This window comes from Pinus tabuliformis, chromosome 6, assembly GCF_031772625.1.
Source record: "Pinus tabuliformis cultivar Carrire ecotype Pingquan chromosome 6, CPIR1, whole genome shotgun sequence".
Lineage (NCBI taxonomy): Eukaryota > Viridiplantae > Streptophyta > Pinopsida > Pinales > Pinaceae > Pinus > Pinus tabuliformis.
Window position 1 is genome coordinate 1,648,547,232 of NC_142292.1, and position 19,037 is coordinate 1,648,566,268.

The window sequence follows — 19,037 nt, forward strand, 5'->3', positions numbered from 1 at the left end:
CTTAATCTTGCGGGCAGGACCATCCTCATAAACAATCTCCTTTCAGCCCTCCCCATTTATCAATATGTTGTTACTTTGGCCCGAGCAAGTATCGACAAACAATTGGAACTGATTATGAGAGGATTTCTCTGGCAGTGAGGGAAACAAGATACAAAAAAATTCAGTCTGGTTCGATGGGAATAGGTGATCCTTCCCTTCGAAAAAGGTGGCCTATCTATCAAAATTCCAAGCCTAACTAACAAAGCGATGGGCTTAAAACTTGTGTGGATAATGCTAATGGAAAAAGGCAATTGGTGGGTTGAGGCTCTCAAAAAAAAATACCTCAATGGGCAGCACTCCAAGGTTCTCTCTGATCCGATTGTGGAAAGATCATGCACTCCGGCTTGGAGACTCATTAAAAAGTTCATCCCCCAAATCAAAAACCATATCTCAAAGTCCCCTGGAAATGGTAAAGATACAAATATCTGGACTGATAGAACTATGGGATCCAAGCCAAGAAACCTTCTTCAGCAGCTCAGTCCCCTGAAAACCTGGATGGAGACCAAAAGCATTCATTCCTTATTGGATATCTCGGCTTGGGATCACAATATTTGGTCTAATTGGAGGGACCTTCCTCTTCCAATACACCTTAGAAATTAGTGGGCAGATCTGAAGAAAACGTTGATGCCCCAACAAACAAATCCACTCAAGACAGCTTTGTCTGGGACCCAAGCGGAGGAAAGTTCACTGTGAAAGCTAGGTAACAACTCCTCCAAGCTAGCAACAATCTAGAGAACTGGAATCTTCAGTCAGCAGTGTGGAAGAACGAATGCCTCCCAAAGGTAAAAAAATTTGCATGGACCCTCCTCAAAGGGAAGATCCTCACTGCTGAAAATCTCAAAAAAAAAAGGGATTCAAGGTCCTTCAATTTGCTGCCATTGCTGCTCGGAGGAGGAGAGCAGCCATCATTTATTCCTTGACTACCCCTTCGCTCAACACTGCTGGTCCCAAATTACCAGCCCTTTGAGGCTCCCCAGAGAAAATTTTGATCAGCTCACAACTCTCAACAGAAACTGGGAAAAAAGCTACCCCCATGCTAGGAAAGGCAAAGCCAACATTACTCGACTTTGGAAATGCATCCCTTCTGCTCTATGTTGGCAAATCTAGCTCTCCAGGAACAATTGCATCTTCAAAAACCAGAAACCTAACCCAGCTCGCACTCTGGCCAAAACTCTAGGTCTAGTAGTAGAAATGATAAGTGCCAACACTGTTTCAAAAACCGACCACTCCAATTGGTAGAAAGCTGAGGAAGATTGGTACAATAAATTTCAGTTGGTCTATTCAAAAGAAAAATAGTCTCCAACAAAGTCAGGCAAGGGGAAACACAAATGGAAACTCAGGGGAACTCAACAAGAATAGATTAGTGGATTCAAGAGCAAAAGAATCTCACTCTCTAGTTCGACGGCGCTTCCAAAAACAACCCCGGCCAAGCAGGGCAGGGGGAATTATCACAGATCAAAATGGGCAAGTCATCACTACTTATGAATGGGGATTGGGAAATATGACAAACAATATGGTAGAGGTCTATAGCCTTCTTCTAGGTACCTGCATCCTGAGAAATCTCCAATCCAAAAATCCAGTCATAATTGGCAACTCGGCAATTGTGATTGCAGCTATGGTTTTAGGGGGTGACTTCAAAAATCAGGCCCTCAACAGAATCAAGCACAGGATCAAGGAAAATTCTAACCATCTGGGGATCATCCAATTCAAACATGTCATGAGAAACCACAATAGCAAGGCAGACTCTCTAGCTAATAGTGCAGTCACCAGACCCACTGAGCAGGTCCGTGAGAACGACTATACTTATGACAAATCAATCCCATAAGACGCACCTCATCCATGTTGGGCTCGTGATCCAAGGCCCCAACAGTCATCTCAAAAACAAGTCAGCCTCTCCCTCCATTTCATGCATTTGGAAGTCTGATCCCCTCTCCTCGCATCCGCTTCCTCATCATTTCCACTGTCAAATAAATCCTTAGGCTTAAGGAGAATCTGTACAGGATTTTTGAACAGAAAGAGTCTCATGAACCATTCACTCAGAAGTTAGGATTTAGTCTTTTCCCAATCCACACTGGCTGCCCAAGAAATCTCAGAAATGACAACCGGGACAGGATTCTCTCAGAGCAACACAATACGCATTAAGAGGCCCCGACGCTTGGGTGGGCTTATAAACAGCCCGAGGTCCTTCATTTCAGCCAACTCAGTCCTACAATTAAACTCTGCTCTCCTAGTTTTGTCTCAGGCTCTAGTTTCATTCAGCTAGTGGTTCTTCGGGTCAACAAGTTCAACGCTGCAGCGATCCCATGCTTCCTTGACAAAGGCTTGAAATTGCATTGTTTGCTCACGGTGCTCTCAAGTCGAAGAAGCTATTTAAAGCCTGCTTGGCGAGGTATAGACTGTGTCTGTCAGAATTATAATTTCTTTCACTCTAACACTCCTGTTGTTCTTGTGAATCAGCTCCCCTCATCTTTGCTGGTCACTGTCACGCAGACCTCAGCTTCTCATTCCATCTGTTCCTATCCTCGTGCTCTTCCCTCTGTCCCTTTCTCCAGCAGTTTTTTTCTCCCTTTCTCTGTTATCCCCAACATCTCGCTCCCTCCCTGTGGAATCCCGATCCTTTCTTCTCTGATCTGCTCCCCTCCTATCATCTCTTTGACCTACCTGCCTCCTCCCTCCAATATATCAGCCAATCCTTTCTCTCTCCTCGGTAGCAACCTATCCAAGCTCTACCTCAAGATCCTCCAGACTTCTCAAGACTCGAAAACAATGTCTGAAAACCCGTTGGATCGTGTTATCACCAACAACAGTTGCACCCTCTGCAAGGCACATTGTTTTATGATTGCCCACTTCATCAAGCACTTCAACGATCTCAAAGAAGAAGTTCATGCAGAGAACAAATCCAAAAAGAAGAAGCTAGAAAAACAGAGGGCAGAAATCGAAGGCCTCAAAGAAAAATGCAACCACCTGGAAGAAGCCATCAACCACATCAGATCTATGAATCCAAGCATGCAAGGGGAGGCCTCAACAAAGAACAGTGACAAAAAAGAGCAGCCGCCTGATGATTCAGTAAATCAGATTTGGTAAAACCATTTTATGCATTGTAAATATTGTTTGCTCCTAGGACAGTTCATACGGCAATAGAGCCGTTATGCCTTCCAAGTTTTAAACTTTAAGCCTAGTGAATTGGATCAAGGGACTGCGTGCCCATTTTGGATCAATTCTGCTTCGCTTCCTTTACTATATGTAACAGAATCTGTCTCTTTGCAGAAATTTTTATAATATATCAGTATTCGATCGTGTTAAAAAAAAACATTATGTGAACTATTTTCTAATATTATTGGTTCATCATTCGTTTTTAATAGTTTAGTGGTTATTAGCATTATGTGAACTACTCCGTAGTGCTAATGATTAATCATTCCTATTAATTGATCTCTGAACATAATGTATTTTGGTATTCATAATATCAGTTAATTGAACTACTTTGCTAGCTTGATATTCATTATAATCTAGACATATTTAAATCTCAATCTTTTAATTACTTTTCTCTTGGTTGGGTTAGATCTACATCTTCCTAATCGAGATAGACGTAGGATTTATTTCCTTTTGCTTGTATTCTAGGATTATTTTGCATTTATATTAATCATTACATTTCTAGAAGTCCTCTTATGAAAGAGGGAAACTTTAGTTGTGCCTTGGTTGACCCCTAAATCAACTTAAGGATCACTTTCTTTTTTGATCAACAAGAAGACTCAATTTGATGTCTTTTCTCTATTGGTAGGTGAAAGTCATAGTTCAAGCCAGTAGAGATAGAGAGAAGGTAATTGGACCTAGTTTAACCAATTGGAACCACCATTCCAAATGGAAAAGGAGATGCTCTATGTTCCCGACCAGATGGTCTCCCTTATAATGTTGAGACAGACATTTTGAGCCTACAACAAACCCTTATGTATCAATTTTAGTAGCTAGTAAAATATTTCAAAATGAAAATCAAGAAATGGAATATTGAGGATGTTAGTAACATCCACAAAGTAAAACTAAATTTTGAACAAGGTATGGAAACCATCCAACAAGAAATAATATCAAATGGAAGATCTGAAGAATTGGAACATCAAGAATAAATCACTCACACCTAGCTGGAGGAAAGGTTGAAGGAAAAGGAAATCCTTTGGAGACAAAAATCCTGAATACAATGGTTTAAGAAGTGGTAAAAAACACTAAATTCTTCCACAAATCCATGATCAACCATAGGAAAAATAATATAATTTCAAGAACCAAAACACCCAATCACCAAAAATTGGCAAGCCATGATGCAATAGCCCAAAAACTCATGAATCATTTCCAAGCCACACTCATGGAAATGGTTCCGAACATAAGGATTTCTATCAAGAAAATAACAAAGTACATTCCCAAACTTATAATAAGGGAACATAATGATCTCATTTTGAAAGAAATCACCATGAAGAAAGTGCAAGCAACTGTTATGGAAATGCATAAATGCAAGTTCCCAAATCTCGACGACTTTAGCACCTATTTCTGCCAAGCTTGCTAGAAAATTATAAGTATGATGTTTTGTAAGTAGTAGAAGAATATCCACACGGATCCTCTATCCTAACATCCCTTGATGCTACCTTTATATCACTTATTCCTAATAAATTACTATGATGATTTGCCTTAGAAATTTAGGCCTATTTCTTTATGTAATGTTATTTATAAAATCATCTCCAAATTTATCACAAACTGACTAAAACCAATTTTCCCCTCACTTATCTCTCTTGAGAAAACTAGTTATGTAGAAGGAAGACAAATTATGGACATCATAATGCTATCCCATGAACACATTCACTCATTTAATGCTTTGATAATCTCCATTTACATGGGAAATTCTAAAATCATCTTTTTAAATTCCCCGCTAGCCATCCAAATTCAAATATCTCTTTTCTTAGCTTTCAAAGGATCCCTCTTCCATCTAAATACTTGGGAGCCCCTTTTATTGGAAAACCTCTTAGAAAAAAGGTATGGTAAAATATTCTTCTTAAATTTGAAGCCAAGCTTTCATTTTGGACTTTCATATCACTCAATCTAGTCGGTCTCTTGATCTTTCTCAAATCTATCATTTAATCCCTCGCCATCTATCTTCTCTTAGGAATGGAAGCCCCCAAATCCATCCAAAACAAGATAAAAAAATATTCAACACAACTTCCTCTAGGGGGGTGCCAAAACAGACAGAAAATGGGCTCTAATTGCATGGGACAAAACATGTCAAGAGAGCCATAAGTGTTAAAAACTAGTGGAGATGGATAAAAATTGGGAGGCTTTATGAATAAAAATATGGAAAAATAAGTAGGCCTCCATTATCCATGAATCTCATCTCATTAGAATGACATGAAACATTAGTGGGTCTAATATCTAGAATACTTCTTGGAGCAACAAACATCTTTTCTAGGAGCATAGTTTTTTGAAAATGGAAATGGGAACAATATATTGTTTTAGAATGAGTGATGGAATCAGTGGAAAAAAATAGCTTAGAATAAGAAACACCACCTAATCAAGGACTCCCTCTTCTCATGATCATACCTAGGGACCTAGTATTAGTTGCACATTACTGGGACTCATCCTGTTAGGATATTCCGACACATAGGAAATAGTTAAGTACAACTTGGTCTAGTATAGAGTTAGGTATAGAGTTAAGTAAAGTGTGTTTCTTTACCGTTGTACATTTTGTAACTTACAATCCGACGATCACGATATGTAGTGATCCGACGGTTCATTCTCTCCTCGGTATTATCGACACTTGATCCGTGGCTTGACACCCGATTGGTCCATGATTTCTATTTAAAGCGCATGGAGTGTCATTTGTAGGGTAATCCGTGCATGAGAGAAACATATGTAAATTTTCATTTTTTTATTAATAAATTGCCTGAAGTGGCCGCGTTGGCTCAGGCCGTGGACTGTTTCCCTCTTTGAGGGTTTTAACCACGTCAAAAATATTGGTGTATTGATCTGCGATCTGGTTGTGAGCGGTGTCCTTTGGTGTTCTGTCTGAGGAACTTACCCTGTAAATTCCTACATGGTATCAGAGCTATTTGAGGGCCGCGTCCGTTGGTGATCCAAATCTGAAGCCGGTAGAACTGCATCCGACTGTCGTTTCCTAGATCTACTGTTTCTGACTGCTTTCGGGCCAAGAGGACTGCTCTGTTGTGTTGGGAGCATCTGTTCCAGTGAGGAACCCCTTTCGTTTCACGCGAAAAGGTTTCCGGTAGCCCTAGCTGCGTCATTTTTAAGATCTGGAGGTATACAGTGTTTATTTGCACTTTATAGTTATTTTCTCTCTGTTTATTTCGGTTTCGGTTTATTTAGCCTTTTTTTATTACCGGATCTATACCTTTCATTTCTGCATATGCTCTTTGCCCTGCGACTCTGTGCGATCTGGGCAAATCAGAAACAGAAAGGAAGGATTTTTCTCATGCATATGCTCTTTTCCCTGCGCCTTTGTGTGATCTCGGAAAATCAGAAACATTGAAGAAAATATTTAGTTTCTGGCTAAAGCTAACTTCGAGCCGCAAGGTTCGTTTTTTTTGTATGTTCGTGTTGGGTTTTGTGTTTTTTGTTTTGTAGGGAAAAAGAACCTTCTCAAAGCAAGCACGCAACCCAAAGCATCAACCCCCCTCTCTCTCTCTCTCTCTCTCACTCTCTCTCAAATTTTTTGTATAGCTCAATTGGTTCAAAGCTATTCTAAGAGAGTAGAGGTCTTGGGTTCAAGTCTCCATTTTTTGGGGGCGGATTTTTTCATTCCCGCACTTCGTCGGCGACTTCATCAACGTTTTTCAAAAAGCCATAACTTCTTCATCCGGAAGCCGTTTTCAGAGCCCTTTTTTTTAAACCAGCCTAATTTTTCAAGATCTATCCATTGGAACACTTAGTTTCAGCATCTTTACCTTCAATTTCTGTTGAAATGGAAATTCAATACCAAGTTACCCTTGACAGCACCAACTACTTCCAATGGTTGTCCTACATTGAGGATTTACTTAGAAGTAAAGGTCTCTACAGAATAGCCTCAAGCCAAGAAAAGAAACCAAAGGATGAAGATAAGGCTGATAAATGGGAAAATAGGCAAGATCAAGCACATGGATTGATAGGGATGTCTATTTCTCCAGATCTTAGATTCCATATTGCAGAACTCGATACTCCTGATGAAGCCATGAAACAAATCAATAAAGTTTTTGGGATTAAAAATGAACTTAGAGCCCATCAACTTGAAAATGAGTTGCTTACATTGGACCCTAATATTTTTTCTTGCATTGAATATTTCTTGTCCAAGTTCAAGACCCTTAGATATCTCTTGGAAGGTGTTAAAGTTAAGAAAGAAGATAGTAACCTTATCTATTCCATTCTTACTAAGTTGGGACCAGCCTACTCTGTGTTTGTTTCCACCTTCCATTCTACAAGAGAAGCCTTCATTTCTCAAGGAACAGACTACAATTCCCCTTCCTTTGACTCTTTTTGTGTTTCCTTAATAAGAGAACAAGAAAAACTCTTACACCTTGGTTTTCTTAATCTTGGAAACTCTTCCAAGAAAGCGTTAGTCGCCCAGCAGCAACCAAATTCAAAGAATCCTAAGAAGTCATATCCTAAAAGGAATGGTCCTAAACCAAACAAGGGTCCTAAGCAATTTCAGCCCCAAAATGAAAAATCATTTCAACAAAATGATAAGACAAATAAAAACAAAGGGAAGAAGACTGATAGACATTGCAATTTTTTTAATCGAGATGGCCACTTAGAATCAAAATGCTTTAAGAAGATGGAAGCCTTGGAAGCAGCAATGAAGAAGCATAACATCCATTTGGGGCAATCTTCAACTTCAACTTCATCTTCAGGAATGGCACTTTCTGCATGTGGTTGTCAAGCATCTCGGTCTGGTTATGCATTAAATGTATCTTCTTCTTTTCATTCTCATGAGTGGATCATTGATTCGGGAGCTTCTTATCACATGGCCAAAAACAAAGCCATGTTTTCTTCTTTAAATGATTGTAACACCAAAAATATATATGTTGGTGATGATAGATCTCTTAGTGTTGTAGGGACTGGAACTGTTCATCTAGACAATGGTCATTTTAATGATGTATTATATGTTCCAACCTTATCCTGCAACCTTCTATCTGTATATCAGATAACTCATTTAGGTGAAGGTAAAATCGTTGAATTTTCACCTCATGATGTTGTAATCAAGGACTTAAAAGATCCTAAACAGATTTTGGCTACTGACATTGCTGATGATTCTACAAGGTTGTATAAGTTTCACAACTTTGGGTCATCAAATATTCCCTCAGTATTTGTTGCTCATAACGATGAAGTGAGAAAACTTTGGCATGAGCGATTTGGTCACTTAAACTATCGCTCCCTTCAGCATCTATGTAAATAAAATATGGTGACAGGTCTTCCTATGGTATCTTGCAGAGATGGTGTTTGTTCCGGATGTGTACTCGGAAAACATCATCGGGACAGTTTTGAAAAACGTGCCTCTTGGCACGCCTCAGCCCCTCTACAGCTTGTGCATAGTGATTTATGTGGTCCACTTCCAGTTGTGTCATTCTCTGGCTGCAAGTATTTCTTAACTTTCATTGATGATTTCTCCAGACGCACTTGGGTATACTTCTTAAAACTCAAGAGTGAAGTATTTAACACATTTTTGGCCTTCAAGGCCTTTGTTGAAAAACAATCTGGACATCAAATTCTTAAGCTAAGATCTGATAATGGCGGAGAATATGTTAAAAACACATTCATCAACTTTTGCACTGAGAATGGAATTCAAATGCAACATATTGTTCCATATACTCCACAACAAAATGGTGTAGCTGAAAGGAAGAATCGCACCTTAAAGGAAATGGCTAATTGTATGCTACAATCTAAAGGACTTGGTCTTAGTTTTTGGGCAGAAGCAATTAACTGTGCAAATTACATAATAAATCGCACTCCTACTAAGGCTTTAAAGAATATCACTCCAGAAGAAGCATGGAGCTCAATCAAACCAGATGTAAGTCACTTTCGTGTTTTTGGAAGTGAAGCGTGGGCCCATATTCCAGATGAAAAGCATAAAGCTTTAGAACCTAAGAGTGAAAAATGTACTTTTGTTGGATATTCTGAAGATGTCAAAGGCTATAGACTTATTCCATTTAAGTCCAAAAATGTTATCATTAGAAGAGATGTAAAATTTGATGAAAATATATCGGCCTGCGAGCCTAGTCCGGCGGATGTGCCACCTCTCCCTATCTCTTCTACTTTTGAAAACATTTCTTCTTCAGATGATGAAAGTGAGGATGGCAATCCTCCCCCACCATCTCAGGATCCTCCTTCAACTCCTCAGCTTCCAAAATGGGTTCGTGCTACTCGAGATGCAGCAGGTGATCTTGTCGGTGATCCTACAGATCAGCGACGTACACGTTCTCAGTTTGAGAGAGCCTCTTCTTTACTGGCTCAAGCTCCAGTAAATTATGATCCTGACACCTTTGCAGAAGCTTCAGGCCATCCAGATTGGGAAGCAGCTATGAATGAAGAATATCATTCATTGTTGGCAAATGATACATGGGATCTTGTTCCTTTACCAAAGGGACGAAAACTTGTTAGATGCAAATGGGTTTACAGAACCAAGTATGGACCAGATGGGAAAGTTGATAAACATAAAGCTTGTCTTGTTGCTAAGGGTTTTTCACAGGTTGAAGGCATTGACTACACTGAAACCTTCTCCCCTGTTGCCAAAATGAACTCTATCCGCCTTGTTCTTTCCCTTGCTGCCTCTTTCAAATGGGAAGTCCATCAGATGGATGTTAAATCTGCCTTCTTGCATGGAGACTTGCATGAAGAAATCTATATGGAACAACCCATTGGCTTCATACAAACAGACTCCAGCCTTGTATGTCGACTTAAGAAATCCCTTTATGGTCTCAAGCAAGCTCCTCGGGCTTGGTATGCCAAAATGGATAGCTTTCTTTTAGAATCTGGCTTTTCTAGGTGTCATTCTGACAATACTGTCTACACCAAGAAAGTGGGCAACTCTCTTATCATCCTTGTTCTTTATGTTGATGATCTTATCCTTACTGGTAGTGATCCCAACCTTATAAACCATGTGAAGTCTAGCCTTAAAAGGAAATTTGAAATGACAGACTTAGGACACTTACACTATTTTCTCGGTCTTCAAGTCTTGCAATCCAAGGAGGGTATTTCCCTTTCCCAGTCCAAGTATGCTTGTGATATTCTACGTCTTTTTCACATGGAAGACTGTAAGCCAGCCCCTTCTCCCTTTCAGTCTGTCGTCAAAATTTCAGTCACTTGTACTTCTCCTGAAGTTGATGCTACCTTATACCGTCAACTTGTAGGAAAACTCTTGTATCTAACTCATACTCGTCATGACCTTTCCTTTGCTGTTGGCCTTGTTGCTCGGTTTATGCAAAACCCACGTGAAAGTCATTGGAAAGCAGCTAAAAGAATACTTCGTTATGTTCGAGGTACAGTTCAGTTTGGGATTCATTACAGTGCCGAAGCAGCTCCTCTATTGGTTGGTTTCACTGATTCTGATTGGGCTGGTGACCCTGATGATCGAAAGTCTACTGCCGGTTATGTGTTCACTCTTGGTTCAGGACCTATTACATGGGCTTGCAAGAAACAAGGTGCCATTTCTCTTTCGTCAGCAGAAGCAGAGTATCGTGGTGCCGTAGAAGCTAGTAAGGAAGCCTTGTGGCTTCGTCAGATCCTATCAGAGTTTGGCTTTGAGCAGCAGCATCCGACTACACTTTGGTGTGATAATCAAAGTGCCATTCAACTATGCAAAGATCTAGTCCAACATCAGCGCAGCAAACACATTGAACTGCACATGCACTTCATCAGAAAGCTCATTCACGGCCATGTTCTTGAAGTGCAATATTGTTCAACAGATGATCAAGTTGCAGACATCTTCACAAAGGCTCTCACAGAGGCGAAGTTCACTAAACTTCGATTTATGGTTGGAGTTCAGGAAGTTGTCACTAAGGGGGGATAGGCTCTAGTGCCTCCTTCCTTCTCCTATTGTGTCATATTTGTAAATCCTTCAATCCTATCCCAAGTTGTTCTTAAGGGGGGATGTTAGGATATTCCGACACATAGGAAATAGTTAAGTACAACTTGGTCTAGTATAGAGTTAGGTATAGAGTTAGGTAAAGTGTGTTTCTTTACCGTTGTACATTTTGTAACTTACAATCCGACGGTCATGATATGTAGTGATCCGACGGTTCATTCTCTCCTCGGTATTACCGACACTTGATCCGTGGCTTGACACCCGATTGGTCCATGATTTCTATTTAAAGCGCATGGAGGGTCATTTGTAGGGTAATCCGTGCATGAGAGAAACATATGTAAATTTTCATTCTTTTATTAATAAATTGCCTGAAGTGGCCGCGTTGGCTCAGGCCGTGGACTGTTTCCCTCTTTGAGGGTTTTAACCACGTCAAAAATACTGGTGTATTGATCTGCGATCTGGTTGTGAGCGGTGTCCTTTGGTGTTCTGTCTGAGGAACTTACCCTGTAAATTCCTACACATCCCCTTTCAAATCCCAATGGTAAAATTAGAATTCATGAAGGGAATGGATTGATACTCCCTCCCAAAATGAAAGCATAATTATCAAGTAAGATTTAGCAAATAAAATAATTGTGGTTCAAGAGGGAAACAATATTCTTTGTTGGGGTTATCGTCCTTTAGGAAATTTTAACCTCTTTGAATCTTGCATTCTTCTCACAAGAAACAACAATGAGGATAATCAAGTAAAATGGCATATAATATGGAATCTCAAACATTGGCCCAAGTAACTTCTATTATGGAATATAACTTTAACATGGGACAATCATCAAATTTGTGGTTTTCAAGGCCCCTTAATATTTCTTCTTTGTTTCTCTAATTCAAAAAATTCCAAGAATATTCTCAACAAATCTGGGACCACCTTGTTATTCTCTTTCAACAAATCGACAAAATATAAAATAATGTCCTGTCCACTCTATAATTCTAGTGTGACTCCCCTTTTACTAATCCCATTTTCAATAGAGCATGTAAACTCATCCCAAGATTCATGCTTTGGGAGATTTGGAAGGAGTATAAAAAATGAACATTTAAGAATCCATCTATCCCTAATTTCTTCCCTTCCATCCCTTCCTTCTTGTCCCCCTCTCTAGAGGACTTCATCAAACTTAAATTTGATGAGGTCTCGAAAGGAAATCCATGCCAAGCCAATTATGGTAGAGTCTTTCGTAACTCTAATGGGAATATTATACATGTTTATGTAGGTTCCATAGGCCTCAACACCAATATTGTTGCTAAAATGAAGCACTAGAGGAGGGTCTCTCAATCACTATCTACAAACAATTTCACAAGCTCATTATTGAAGGAGATTCCAAGACCATTATCAATATCTTCTGCAAAATCCAATGTGGATTAGATCCTTCTAAAGTCTCTAAGAGCCGTAGGTTGGAATATTGAATATGTAATACTACAAAACTCTTGGAAAAATTCACATCTCCCCTCCTCTCCCAGATCTATAGGAAAGTCTATAAATTAGCTAACAAAATAGAAAATTTTGGTCTCACCATAACAAATCGTCCCCTTGACTTGGATTGGAGTGAGGACATTCCATAATCTATTTGAAATCATTGTCAAGACCTAGCTACAAAGGGCCTTATCCCCCAAGGAGGGTTCCCAAGAATAGGCATTCCCCCCTCCTCCTCCTCGCCTTTATGTGATATGATCTCACACGAAAAGGGGTTGTGACTCCCACTATACTTGGTGCATTCCATACGATCCCATCATTTCAATGATCATGGCACAGAGCTAACACAAGGTTAAAAAACATTTGAATATTGCAGACCACATAGGGAGGTACATGAGGACCCAACAAGAGAATTCTATGATATTCGAAAAGATGGAGGAAAACGATGACAGTATATATCACAAGATGACCATTCTAGCTAGGAGATAAACCAACATATCCTTCTCCTTGGATGAGGATAGTGGCCATCCAGTGCAAATTATTGAAGATTAATTCCAATAATTGTTATGACTCGCTGGTTTTTCACTTGCATCACTAGTAGTTTTTTTTCCTTCTCATGTCAATGTATATGAAGGTCTAGCATAACTAGCCTATTTTTATAGGTTTCTATTTACAATATGTTATAGTTAAACAAGGTCTTGAAAACCTCAAGAATCTGAACTTATATTAAATTAATGGTATGGTTTCCCTTCGAGTAGACCAGTAGCATATTTTTTTTGTCTATGTAATCCTCAATTGACGTAATGCAAAATGCCTAACTTCAAAAAAAAATATTATAGGTGACTTAAAATTGCTCGTCATTCATGGCTTCATAATTATCTCTTTGTAATTATATGTATCTTTTATTGTCCCAAAGGTAAATTTACATATAATCATTCACAGGAATTGTGTTTTTATGTAGTCATACATCTTTGTAATTAAGCATATTTTCTCATTCTCTTATGATAATTATATATTGTTGTAATTATATAGATATTTTTATTGTTCTTGGTAAGTTTTCATAGATTCATCTAAAAGAATTATGTTTTTACATAGTTACAATTTTTTATAATTACTCAAATAGCCCTGTTTATTTTGAAATAAGGTTTCTAAAATTTTAATTTCATTATCAATAAATATTGGGTGGATGGTAGGGATCTAACTTAGATGGAATATTCTAAAATATTCTTAGTAGTTGTCACAGATCAAAATTGAGATTTATCTCAAAAGTATTTATCCCCTTTTGTCATATTAATTAAATTTATTAATTAAAAAATATGGCATATGAACATGAGTTATTATTATTTGGACATGTGGTATTAATAACTCATGGTATTGTGACAAAGCTCATTAAGATGTTAAGAATTTCCATGGTAAAATTGGGATGAATCACCATGGTTAGAAATCTTGCTATATGTTTTTTAAATGTAATGATAATAGAATTTAAAATAAAGTTATAATTTAGTTAATTATATATATCTTTTCATTATCTCATCAATTAATTGTCATGAAGTTATTCAAAAAAAAAATGTTTTTTAAATCACAAATATCCAACTAAATATAATAATATTTCAAAACATTTACTCAAACTATTTAATATTAAATATAATTTTGAAATTGAATTTCTCATTATTGTATTTTCTTTATTAACCTAACTTTAATCCTAACACAAAAAATTACAAAATAATAAAACTAAAAAACACAACTAAAAAACACAAATAAATGTGACTCAATCCTTATAAAAGACATACCATTGGATATTAGTCTCTAAAGAGCAATCAATTTGTGCAAGCCCTAACTTGGGTATACAAAATTGAACTGATATGATAATTTATTAGACTTCCTGTGGCTAAAACTATAAAGTATAATGAATGGCTCTCTAAAGAAACATCTATAAGCCTTTGTTGATTTCTAAGTAACTAGGTAACATTTGTTTTGCATAAAGATTATTTATTAAATAGCGAAAAAGAGCAATTATGAAATTTTATTTTATTTTTATGAAAAAACATCTATTCTTACTAATTATTTTTAAAAATAGGTTAAATTACTTAAAAATATTTTATAATTAAAAATTAGTTTTAAATAATCTCATTAGTGAAACAAATGTATGATTCCATATTATGTGTAGAACACTATTAAAAAAATATATAAAAACTCGAATATATCGTAACACACATCTTATCCATAAATATCAATAATGAAAATGAACGCCATTCCAAACACCTTTCACCATGAAGTAATTATTTGGAAATCACGCAATGCATTTCTAAACTCTATTGAATGTAAAATGATTATATGTCAAAATTAACTTTTGAGTTCAACAATGAAATAATATCATATTATAATTATTTGGAAATCACATTTTTTTTAATCTCCTTTAAAATAGATTTGAAAATAAAAATCACACTCTATCTCTAATACTATTTATATTTCTAATCATCTTTGAAAAAAAATCCAACATTTTATTTAACGGAAATTAACCTATACTTATTAAGTTAGGGCAAGGGTATAAGGGGTTTAATGAAATCTCATTATTTATGGGTGCTTAGCAACATAAATATGTTTTTATAATTTAATAATTATTAAAAAAACTTTTGAGGTTTAAAATGGGTCTCTTAACGAATATTATAAAATAATAGCACAAATAATAAAACAATATTAGATTACTTCATCAAGTTTTGGTGGTAAAAATAAAAAAAAAATCTCTTTAGCTCGTATTTTCAACTTATCTCTCTATGATTTTACTCAAATTTTGAGCGGAAGCAGTTGCTGGATCCATAATTTAATTTTGGATCTAAGGAGTATCCATGTTGCATACTTTCATTGGACCCTACTACACGAAAAATGTGAAATACATTTTTTTCATGTATTTCACATTTTTCGTGTAGTAGAGTCCATTGAAAGTATGCAACATGGGTACTCCTTGGATGCAAAATTAAATTCCACATCCAACGAGTGCTGCCACTTGAAATTTGAGTAAAATAATAGTGAGATAAGTTGAAAATACAAGATGAAAAAATAGTTTTATTTATTTATTTATTTTAATATTTTACTCAAAAAATGGTGAATCACCCCATGGTTGACATCATCATATTGAATCCTATTGGTTCTTATAAAGTTGATTTTTATTGTATTTTTTTGTTTGGAGGCCTATTTTTTACCTCAAAATTTCTCTAATATATATAACTATTTTGAATCTTTTCAAATCTATTTATGAGTTAATGTGGATGAAACACTTTATGAGTTAATATTGATGTGTTTCATTCGAGATCAATTGAAACAAGGTGGAATTTCTTCATGGATTCCAATAAAAGTGGTTAAAAAATGTACATTTTAATAACACATAAACAAAGGTGATGAAAATTAATGAAGGAAATTGGACATTAAAATCCACAAATTACTAAGCTAAAGCCTTCTATATTCACTGAAACGTCCTTCTATATTCACCGAAACTCCTCAAAACATTAAAGCTGCAAGTTTTATATGCCAAACATTGTGTAATAGTTTTATATTGTAAACATTGAGAATTACGCAACATTTTATTATTCCATTGTTGTTAACATGTCTTTCAAAACTTTTTAAAAGCATTGGTGAGTTTTGTATTAGTGTAAATTTAGCCCAAGGGCCAACGTAATTTGTTGAGTCCTTGTTGTTAAAGCACCTTTGTCATTGATAGGCCACAAGTTCAATTCTCTTGACACCCTCAAGGTCAAGCTTCGTGGTTGAAGCAATAGGAAGTGGTCCCTTCGAGTGGATATGCTTGGTACAAATATTTTGTGGATGTAGCGCTTACCAATTTCTAGGGTCGATGAACCACATAGAAAAAACAAAAAATTATTAGTGTAAATTCATTTTGAATTTAAATCTATTATATATAAAGGGATCAATTATTTTTTAAGTCTAAACCTAAGAAAAAAATCAATTAAAAAAAATTACATTAAAGAACGTGATCATTCTTTAATCATAATAAATAATTTTATATATAAGTAAATTAACATATATTATATGTCAACTTCATGTTGAATATTAAAAGAATTAGACACCTTTCTTATATTAAACATCAAAAACACTTATATAAATTATTTAATAAGTATGAAATTATGATGAAAATTACAATAATTTTATATATTAACACAATCACATTAATAAATGTGCTTGATATACACTAATAAGATTATATAAAACACATACACAAACATATGTTTTGAATTTTATTGAAAATTTTCATACTAACAATATGAATTGCATTTTTTGCAAAGATCAAATATTATATTTCTATCCCATCGTACTAGACCTCCAAACATTATAATTTGGATGCGAGTTCATTCAATGCTTGCTTCTTTGTATATCCAAAATTTATATAATTTCATCAAAACACAAATGGTATACTAATTGACTAAGAAGTTGAATTTACTATATAGATCCTATTAATTGACCTCACATACAATCTATGGAATTTTTTTCCTTCCGACTCAACGATTTGCTGATGTCTGATTTGTTGATCATAAAAAAAAACAATGCTTATAGCAAATAAATAATTTTAAGTTTGCAATAATTAAATTTAAAGGATAAAATGCATACCCAAGATTCAATAAACTCTATTCTCATATATAACAGATGTATATGTCAGTAGATAATATGCAGACTAAATTATTTTGTATATAGTTTATTTGGATTGTTAATCTTATCCCTTAAGAGTTTTATGGTCTCTCTTAATTAGAATTATTTGAATGCATTTTTGAAGCATCACCTACATGTCTTACAATTGTTCAAACACACTAGTAGAAAATGATGAAATTAATGACTAGGTGACTAAAAAAGTTAGTCACCATAATTATTTCAAGTGAATTACTACTAAATTTGAGCAATTTTAAGTGACTAAACTGAAAATGACTAAATTAAATGACTAATTTAGTCTATGGATAAATATACGACTATATAATAAGTGACTAAAATAAAAGCGACTAACTTAAATGACTAATTTAGTCTAGGATTAAAATATATGACTAGATAATAAGTGACAAAATTAATAATGCTTAACATAAATGACTATTATAGTCCAAGAATAAAAATATGACCAAATAACAAGTACAACAAGTATATGAATTAGTCATTTATGTTAGTAATTTTTAATTGTGTGCCACTTCAGAAATGGAAAATTGCAATTTTGATACTGAAGTGTTACACTTCACTACAAGGTTCTCTGAATCCATCTACAGTGTTAAAAATTAGAGACAAAGGGGCCTTTGAATCCATTTACAGTGTTAAAATTCCAAATACCCTTTTACCCCTAAAGTTTAACACTGTAGATGGATTCATCTACGATTAACATAATTGCATGTATCATCTATCTACTTTACAATAATGTCTTCATTATAATTTTAGTAAAGGTAATATTTAGATAATCAAATTTAGATTTAGATTTATTTGGCCATAAAGTTTAATTTTTAAATTTCATTGATTTATGTTAAAAGTGTGAGTGGTTTTAAATCTAACGTTAAATCTTCATATTTACATTAATAAATAGATAAACATAACATTGGTTATGTTAAAAGTGTGCGTTCATTTAAATCTAGTATTAAAATAGTCATATTTACATTTGATAAATACTAAATAGATAAACCTAAAATATATATTATACATATTTAGTAAATAGGTATGAACCTTTATTAATTCAAGTATGAAATTTAATTTTTTAATGGTGTATAAAGTTATTTTAATTGTTTGATATGAACCTTCTTTAATTTTTAATGGTATTATGAACTTTTGTTAATTGTTTAGATATCAACTTTATTTATTTTTTATTAATATATAAATCTTTATTAATGATTTAACAATTTTTAATGGTGTATGAAGTTTTATTAATTGTTTGATATGAACCTTAGTTAATTTTCAATAGTATTATGAACTTTTGTTATTGTTTAGATATGAATTTTATTTAATCTTTTAATGATATATAGACCTTTATTAATGATAAATAATTTTAATAGTAAATAGATAAACTAATGATCAAATAAAACTCATTTCAATAAAATCAAATTATAAATTATTTTTAATAATGGACATTATTTTTAATAATTTATACATGATGTAATTGTTTTTAATTTTTCATACATAACGTAATTCTCATTTCGTGAAAATGGGAAACAAGTCATGAAAGTCGAATGTTGGGTATGAAAACTGGCTATGAAAGTGGAAAGTTGGGTATGAAAGCCCAAGAACGAAAACCAAAGATTTTTACCCGCGAAAACTTGCTAAGAACCATGTTTCTATGCAAACCATTTATTCTTACTGTGAAGAGGTCCATGCTGGGCTTATCCAGTTTCTAAACTCTCGATGAAAACTAGATTTTCGGTCAATGAAGATGGCTCTTTGGCGCCAATTTTTTGCCGTTGGAGCGAGGGTTTTGGTATATTTTGAGAGATTTGAGAGAAATTGGTTGTGTGGTTAAATATT